Genomic DNA, 9,537 nt, shown 5'->3' on the forward strand with positions numbered 1-9,537 from the left:
AATTTTCCTTTGATGGGCTAATTTCATGTGGTTCACATCATCCTTGATCATCCAAGGGGGATTCTTCTTTGGGGACTGCGTTTTTTCTTGGTTTTCCATCAGTGCCATGGGGGTCACTGCCTCAGCTCCCGGGGCTAATGACCCTCCCAGCTGGCCCCCCGCTTTCCACGCCTGTGCCCAGACTCATAGTTGTTCTGTAAGTATGAGTGGGGGATCCACCTGTGCATCTTCCTTTTCCTCCTCCTCTTATAGACATACCCAATTGAATATTTGATTTTTAACATTTTTATAGACACCTATCCTGCATCTGCTCCTGAAGAGTGGAAGTTAGCCACGAAACGCGTCAAGCTATTAGATGCCCCTTTGTTTACATCTCAAGATTGTTACTAACATTATGTTCTACTGGATCTTACCAATTTAAATCATGTTTTTTTTTTTTTTATTGTGGAGACACGCAATAATGAGTTAGGCGTTTTATATGATGATATCATGGTGAGCCAACATGTTGCTATGCTATTATGCTACCCTGTTAATTATGTATTATGTATGGAATAAATTTTACCTATTTTACATTTTTGTATGTATTATGTTACTGAGCAATATATATGGTCACAACTCATAATTACCCACCAGACACATTCATGCCATGATTCCTCCCTGGCTACATGTTTCATGTAAAGTCCCAAACCCCTCTCCCATGTATCTCAGCAATTAGGGATGAAGGCACATGCACTGTGCCTCATATAAAGTCCCAAACCCTCTTTTTTACTCCCTGTGTAAGGAAGCACTTGACAATGGCTGTGAATACCTGGTGCCGTGAAGTCACCCATAGGCTCCCATGCGGCTCCCTCCTCTTCCCTGCTGCAGTCACTCACTGACAGGGGAGCTGGAACTGCAGGCTCACGTGATCGAAGTGGATAAAAAGTAGGCAATTATATAGATCTTTTTTTATACAGGGTAGCAGGATAGGCAGGGGGAGGGGAAACCGTTAAGAATAGTTAGTCAGTTAACTGTTTAAAAAAAAAAAAAGAATAGTTAGTCAGGATTTTCTTCCATTTTAAGAATGAATAGCACCACAACATTCAGGGTAACGTGTCCTTTACCACATTGCCACATTGTGAACGCAGCCTTACAGATATACGGAAGACATGGTGTAATAGCATTTTACACTAAGCTGTACATGCTCTTTCCATAGTCCTTGTAGGTGATCTTACCATGATCTCTGTGTAACGCATCTCAGGTGGAAAAATTCGATTTTGGTCAAAAGCAACTACGTCAAGCCCACGACTCTGCAGTAAAAATTCCCAGTAGCCAGTGCCCTGGATAAAGAAAAGCCACATTTACAAAAGAAAAGCAAAATAAGCATGTAATGGTGACAACCATAGTACAATAACATTCATATCATGTCAAGGATCTAGAAATACAGAGACAGTTTGTGTTGCCTCTCAGCACCAGGTGGTCCCCTATGAGCTATGGGAAAGTGGAAAAATGTCTTCCCATAGAGGTTAAAGTAACATTAAAGCTTCAGTTTCCTTTTTATTAAAATAATAAACATGCTATACTTACCTGCTCTGTGCAGTGGCTTTGCACAGGGCAGCCCCGACCCTTGTCTTCTGAGGTCCCCCACAGGCGCCCCAGGCTCCTCCTCTTAGGCAAGTGCCCCCCATAGAAAGCCTCTTTCTATGGAAGCACCTGTGCGGACTCGCTCCCAAACCGCCCTGTCTGCATCCACTGACAAAGACTGGGTGGCTTGGCCTCATCCCCATCACAGCATTTGATTGACAGGAGTGGAAGCCAATGGCTCCTGCTGCTGTCAATCTGCTCAGTGAGGAGGGAGACAGCAGCGAGAGCCGGCGATCTCGTACACATTGCTGGATTGGGCTCAGGTATGTATAAGAGGGGGGTTGGGTTGATCGTACAGCACAGGTTTTTTTTTTGCTAGAAAAAAAACTTAAAGTGGTTCTAAAAGCTCAAGGTTTTTTTACCTTAATGCATTCTATTCTGCATGCATCTTCCTCCAGCACTACGCACGAGAGCCTCAGATCTCCGGGGACTCTCATTGGCTGAGCCAATGGCTCCCGCTGCTGTCAATCACAGCCAGAGAGCCAATTAGGAGAGAGAGAGGGGTGGGGCCGAGCCCAGGCTCTGTGTGTGAATGGAAACGCAGAGCAGCAGCTCAGGAGCAAGCCTGGGTGCCCCCACAGCAAGCTTCTTGCTGTGGGGGCACTCGGCAGGAGGGAGGGGCCAAGAGCGCCGGTGGAGGACCCGAGAAGAGAAGGATTGGGGCTGCTCTGTGCAAAACCATTGCACAGAGCAAGTAAGTATGACATGTTTGTTATTTTAAAGTAAAAAAACAAAGCTTTAATATCACTGTAAGGCTTTAGAACAACTTTAAGCTGACCATACAGGGCTCAAATTTTATCAGGAACCAGTTGAAATATGAGCCATGCAAGCATCCTCCGGCTCGACAAAAGTTGATCAAAAAATTTGCTGAGCCGGATGGAAAATTCTTAGCTGAACAGAGACTGCATCCTATCAGGTATTTGGATGTTCAGGTAATCAGACAGCCGTATGTGGAGCAGCAGAGATTTCCCCATCCAGGCTAAACAGAAATTAATTGATTTATTGGCACATGGGCCAAAGAGAGAATGCATATTGTGTATGGCTAGCTTAAAGTGTTATTAAAGTCCTGATTTTTTTTGTTGTTTAAAAATAACAAACGTGTTATACTTACCTGCTCTGTGCAGAGGTTTTGCACAGAGCAGCCCCGATCCTCCTCTTCTCGGGGCCGTTGCTCCTGGCCCCTCCCACCTGCCAAGTGCCCTCACAGCAAACAGCTTGCTATGGGGCACCCGAGCTGCTTCTCTGTGTGTCTATTCAGACACGGTGCCGCGGCTCAGACCTGCCCCCTCTCTCTACTCATTGGCTCAATTACTTTGATTGACAGCTGATCACGCTCGCTGCTGTCTCAGCTAAAGAAGAGGGGAAAGTCCCTGGACAGTCGAGGCTCTTGTGCAACATTGCTGGATCATGAGTATGGTAAGTATTGGGGGGGGGGCTGCAGCACACAGAAGGTTTTTTATCTTAATGTATAGAATGCATTAAGATTAAAAAAAACTTCTGCCTGTAGAACCACTTAAAAATGGTGGATGCATGTGTGGGTCTCATTTGAGCTCCATGTAGGCAGGAAATCTAACACTGCAGATTGTTTCATAAATTTGCATGGTCAGTTTTCTCACATCAGGTCCCAGGATGTGCAGGCTGTCTGTAGAAATCTTCACTGCAGGTTTGCCTTGTCCTCTTCCTGCTTCTGAACTTCTATCACTGTGGGGGGTTAACAGCTTTGGATCATTGAGATCAACTGCATTTAGGTGATCCGATGGGGACAGTGAAGTTCTTTCACAGATTACATCGTCTGTGAATGGGGAGTCTGTTACAGGCAGCGGAATCAGTGAAAGAAAAGCGGATCACTAGTTAGGCCTCATGCACCCTGCAGCTCAAAAAAGCTGCTTCTTTAGAGGTTTGAGCTTATTTTTCTCTGCCTGAAAACTCCCCTCCATTTTAGCCTATGTATCCATGCACACTATTTTTTCAGGAGTTTAGTGGCAGGGGAGTTTACAGGCAGAAGAAAAAAAACATCACTTGTGCGTTTTGTAGAGGAGCTTTTGAGCATAAAAAATGCTCAAAAGCTCCTGCGCATTACCACTCATCAACTTTAGGCACGTCCCCGCGTTCAAGCATTCTAATGGCTAGAATTCTGGCCAATAGAATGTATTAACGCTAGACATGTGAAAGCACAAGAACACCCACATAAAATGTGACTTTTTACCACGTTTTTGCTGCTGCTAAACTCCTGTAGGAGAAAAAGAAATTGAACATTTTCAACTTAAATTCTACAGGTGCAAGGCCAATGGACCCTTTGTTAATGGAGAAGAAACATCCTGCAGTAAAACAAGGCTGTGCAGCTACTTTATCACCATGTAACTAATTATAATAGATTTCCTGGAAGGATTGGTGAAGATAACCTTGGCAGGGTGCAGGGCAGTGTGGTGGGTGCGAGGAAATTTGAACAGCAGTGCAGTGGGTGGTGTGGAGGACAATGTGGTGTCCTTGTGGTGGGCAGTGTGGTTGGTTACACACAACTCCTGCAGACACCAGGCAGCAGTATGGAGAGTAGTGCATAGCGTGGTGGGGTGCTCACAGATCCTGCAGACACCAGGAGACCACGTAGATGGTGGTGTGGTGGGGTACACACAGCTTCTGCAGACACCGGGGGCAGTGTGGAGAGTGATCGGGTGGGTAGTGCATAGTGTGGTGGGGTACACACAGCTTCTGCAGACACCGGGGGGCAGTGTGGTGAGCATTGCAGTCAGTACTCACAGCTCCTGCAGACACCAGAAGGTAGTGTGGAGAATGGCATGGTGGGCAGTGCATAGTGTAGTGGGGTACTCACTGCTCCTTCAGACAACGGGGGGGGGGATGTGGAGGATGGTGGGGTACTCACAGCTCCTGGAGACACCAGGGGGCAATGTTGTGGGTAATGCAGCGGATAATGTGGTTCGGTACTCAACGCTCCTGCAGACACCAGGGGGTAGTGTGGTATGGTGGCTGGTGTGTTGAGGTACTCATTATTCCCGCAAACACCAGGGGACAATGTGGAGGGTGAGTGGTTTTGAGGAGTACTCACCATTCTTGCAGACACCAGGGGGCAGTGTAGGGGATGGTATAGTGGGCAGTGTGGTGGGGTACTCACTGCTCCTGCAGACACCAGGGGCAGTGTGGAGGGTGGGTGGTTTGAAGGGGTACTCACCAAACTTGCAGACATCAGGGGGCAGTGTGGTAGGGTACTCACCGCTGCCGCAGACACCAGAGGGCAGTGTGGAGAGTGGTACAGTGGGCAGTGTGGTTGGGTACTCACCATTCTTGCAGACACAGGGGCAGTGTGGAGGGTGGTACAATAGGTGGTGTGCTCACTATTCTTGCAGACACCAGGGGGCAGTGTGGAGGGAGGTAGAGTGGACAGTGTGGTGGGGTACTCACCACGTTTTGCAGACACCAGGGGGCAGTGTGGAGGGTGGTAGAGTAGACAGTGTGGTGGGGTACTCACCACGTTTTGCAGACACCAGGGGGCAGTGTGGAGGGAGGTAGAGTAGACAGTGTGGTGGGGTACTCACCGCTCCTGGAGACACCAGGGGGCAGTGTGAAGAGTGGTACCGTGGGCAGTGTGGAGGGTGGTACAATAGGTGGTGTGCTCACTATTCTTGCAGACACCAGGGGGCAGTGTGGAGGGAGGTAGAGTGGACAGTGTGGAGGGGTACTCACCAGTCTTGCAGACACCAGGGGGCAGTGTGGAGGGAGGTAGAGTGGACAGTGTGGTGGGGTACTCACCGCTCCTGGAGACACCAGGGGGCAGTGTGAAGAGTGGTACCGTGGGCAGTGTGGAGGGTGGTACAATAGGTGGTGTGCTCACTATTCTTGCAGACACCAGGGGGCAGTGTGGAGGGAGGTAGAGTGGACAGTGTGGAGGGGTACTCACCAGTCTTGCAGACACCAGGGGGCAGTGTGGAGGGAGGTAGAGTGGACAGTGTGGTGGGGTACTCACCACCTTTTGCAGACACCAGGGGGCAGTGTGGAGGGAGGTAGAGTGGACAGTGTGGTGGGGTACTCACCTGTCTTGCAGACACCAGGGGGCAGTGTGGAGGGAGGTAGAGTGGACAGTGTGGAGGGGTACTCACCTGTCTTGCAGACACCAGGGGGCAGTGTGGAGGGAGGTAGAGTGGACAGTGTGGAGGGGTACTCACCTGTCTTGCAGACACCAGGGGGCAGTGTGGAGGGAGGTAGAGTGGACAGTGTGGTGGGGTACTCACCGCTCCTGCAGACACCAGGGGGCAGTGTGAAGAGTGGTACCGTGGGCAGTGTGGAGGGTGGTACAATAGGTGGTGTGCTCACTATTCTTGCAGACACCAGGGGGCAGTGTGGAGGGAGGTAGAGTGGACAGTGTGGTGGGGTACTCACCACCTTTTGCAGACACCAGGGGGCAGTGTGGAGGGAGGTAGAGTGGACAGTGTGGTGGGGTACTCACCTGTCTTGCAGACACCAGGGGGCAGTGTGGAGGGAGGTAGAGTGGACAGTGTGGTGGGGTACTCACCACCTTTTGCAGACACCAGGGGGCAGTGTGGAGGGAGGTAGAGTGGACAGTGTGGTGGGGTACTCACCTGTCTTGCAGACACCAGGGGGCAGTGTGGAGGGAGGTAGAGTGGACAGTGTGGTGGGGTACTCACCGCTCCTGCAGACACCAGGGGGCAGTGCAGAGCACACAGCAGGTCCAGCACCTGTGGACTGGGCACAGAGAAGGAGAAGAGGATCTGCAGGCGCTGACAGCTCGATTCTTCCTCCAGGCTCCGTAGAAGGTGGAGAAGTTCCTTCCTGCGGGGGGCGGACAGCAGGGGGTCGCAGAACCTGTGCACATCTGGGGGGAGCTGCAGCAGCTTCCAGCGGAAGAGGTCATAGTAGAGATTCTGCCCCTTGTGTTTCCTCTGCTCCAGAGTGTCCCAGTGCAGTACAGCGCCCATAGAGGCCGCCATTCTCCCCCGGCCGGTGTCTTATCGAATTCAGTCCCCTATCATATAGTGTCCTCCCTGTACTGCGCAGGCGCAGTACGGAGGACAAAAGAGACGCCGAAAGTCTCCGAAGTTCAACAGCTGATCGTCAGCTGTACACGGCGCCTGCGCATTTATTCTTACCCTATGTCCAGGATCATTCCCTACTATCCAAGTGGACATAGAGTTAGAATAAATAGTTGCCGAGCGCAGCGAGGCCGTGCCCGAAGCGTGGCGAGCGAAGCGAGCCCGCGAGGGGCCCTCTTACACTGCCATCGCTAACAGGTGCCCGAGCGCCGTGTACAGCTGATGGTCAGCTGATCAACTTCGGGCATTTTCGCCATCTCCTGCTCCTCCGTACTGCGCAGGCGCTGCGCCTGCGCAGTACGAGGCGGACACTATCTGATACGAGGACAGTATATGGCAGAACACCGGTCCACCTCCTGCACACTGCTCGGCGGACAAGTCAAAGCGGCGCCTCCGGCCGGGGAGCTGAGAGAAGTGAGACAAGGAAGGGAAGCGGAGGAGCCGGCAATCTCAGTGCTCTGCTCCCACCTGCTGGACATTGCTGGTAGTGCACGTTGTGAAAATCCGTAAACACCCAATGCTGTGTTGGTGGGTGCTGTATTTGGTGGGTGGAAGTGTTGGCACACAGTTGGCATGTTCCTGGGTCTACTTCAGCTCTTAAAGCGGCATTGACATTCTGAAAAAAAATCTAAAAGAATTGTGGCTGCAGTAAGAGCATGAATTAATTCATACTACGCTGTTTAACCACACAGGCAGTTTTCAGGCGTTTTAGCGCTAGAAATAGCACCTGAAAACTGCCCCCCGAATCATCTGAGAGCCCGAGTGCTTTTACACTGGGGCGGTGCGCTTGCAGGACGTTAGAAAAAGTCCTGCGAGCAGCATCTTTGGGGCGGTTTGGGAGCGCTATATTTAGTGCTCCCCAAACGCCCTGCCCATTGAAATGAATGGGGCAGTGCTTCCGAAGCGCCGGAAAAATCGCTTCAGAAACACCTCAACATGGGCACTTTTAACCCCTTCTTTGGCTGTTAGCGGGGGTTAAAAACGCCCGCTAGCAGCTGAAAAGCGCTGCTTAAACGAGCGGAGCCTTAGCACTAATGCACCGGTGGCCCCCGTGTGAAATTAGCCTTAAATCCTGAAGATTTTACCCCCTCTCATGACCAGGCCATTTTTTGCTATATGGCATTGCGCTACTTTAACCACTTCCATACCGGGCCTATTCTGGCACTCCTCTTCTACATGTAAAAATAATTTTTTTGCTAGAAAATTACTCAGAACCCCCAAACATTATATATATTTTTTTTTAGCAGACACCCTAGCCACTTAAGGACCAGCCTCGTTTTGGATTTAGGTGTTTACATGTTTAAAACTGTTTTTTCTGCTAGAAAATTACTTAGAACCCCCAAACATTATATATGGTTTTTCTTCTAACACCCTAGAGAATACAATGGCGGTCATTGCAATACTTTTTTTTTTGCACCGTATTTGCGCTGCGGTCTTAAAAGCGCACTTTTTTTGGAAAAAATTCACTTTTTTGAATAAAAAAAAAGACAACAGTAAAGTTATCCCAATTTTTTTTTATATTGTGAAATATAATGTTACGCCAAGTAAATTGATACCCAACATGTCATGATTGAAAATTGCGCCCGCTCGTGGAATGGCGTCAAACTTTTACCCTCAAAAATCTCCATAGGCGATGTTTAAAAAATTCTACAGGTTGCATATTTTGCGCTACAGAGGAGGTCTAGGGCTAGAATTATTGCTCTCGCTCTACCAGTCGCTGTGATACCTCACATGTGTGGTTTGACCACCATTTTCATATGCGGGCGCTACTCGCGTATGCGTTCGCTTCTGCGCGCGAGCTCGTCTGGACAGGGGCGTTTTAAAAATTTTTTTTTTTATTTTTATTATTTATTTTACAATATTTTATTTATTTTTACACTGTTTAAAAAAAAAAAAAAAAATTGTGTCAGGACCTCTTAAATATGAGATCTGGGGTCAAAAAGACCTCAGATCTCATATTTACACTAAAATGCAATAAAAAAAGTCATTTAGAAAAATGACATTTGAAAAAATATGCCTTTAAGAGGCGTGGACGGAAGTGACGTTTTGACGTCGCTTCTGCCCAGCAGTGTCATGGAGACGAGTGAGCGCCATCTTAGCCTCACTCATCTCCAGACACACCAGAGAGCAGGACGCGATCGCCTCTGCCGCTACTGATGGCTCCGGTAAGCGGCGGAGGGCACCGGATCGCGGCGGGAGGGGGGGGGCCCTCTCCCGCCACCGATAAAAGTGATCTTGCGGCGAATCCGCCGCAGGGACCACTTTTATCTGAAAGCCGGCCGCCGCACGAAAACGGGGATACCGAGGTTATGGCAGCTAGCTGCTGCCATAACAACGATATCCCCATTCAAACTTAGGACGTACATCGTCTTGCGGCGGTCGGGAAGTGGTTAAGGAATAAAATGGCGGCCGTTGCAACTTTTTATCTCGCACGGTATTTGCACAACAATTTTTCAAAAGCTTTTTTTTTTTGGAATTAATTTTAAAAATAACAAAACAGTAAAGTTAGCCCAATTTTTTTGTATAATGTGATAGATGATGTTACTTCGAGTAAATAAATACCTAACATGTCACGCTTTAAAAATGGAAATACTCATGGAATGACGCCAAACTTTGGTACTTAAAAATCTCCATAGGCGACGCTTTAACATTTTTTACAGATTACATGTTTAGAGTTATAGAGGAGGTCTAGTGCAAGAATGGTTGCTCGCACTCTAACGCACGTGGCGATACTTCACGTGTGGTTTGAACGGCGTTTACATATGTGGGCGGGACTAACGTGTGCGTTCGCTTCTGAGCGCAAGCTACTGGGGACAGGAGCGTTTAAAAATTTATTTTTTTTACTTTTTTT

The 9,537-nt window shown here is 48.9% G+C and overlaps 1 protein-coding gene across 5 annotated transcripts in view; it reads right to left on the minus strand.

The window, feature by feature from the left end:
• Window positions 1–6,598, minus strand: part of LOC141129087 (uncharacterized) — a 146,438-nt gene extending 139,840 nt beyond the window's left edge. For all 5 annotated transcript variants that reach the window (XR_012241768.1, XR_012241767.1, XR_012241766.1 and 2 more), the window contains exons 1-2: window positions 6,282–6,598; window positions 1,215–1,319 (exon numbers count right to left, since the gene is read on the minus strand). The gene's annotated coding sequence lies outside the window, so the exon portion shown is untranslated. The remainder of the gene's footprint in view (window positions 1–1,214; window positions 1,320–6,281) is intronic.
• Window positions 6,599–9,537: the final 2,939 nt, after the last annotated feature.

The sequence above is a fragment of the Aquarana catesbeiana genome, linkage group LG02 (genome assembly GCF_042186555.1).
Source record: "Aquarana catesbeiana isolate 2022-GZ linkage group LG02, ASM4218655v1, whole genome shotgun sequence".
Classification (NCBI taxonomy): domain Eukaryota; kingdom Metazoa; phylum Chordata; class Amphibia; order Anura; family Ranidae; genus Aquarana; species Aquarana catesbeiana.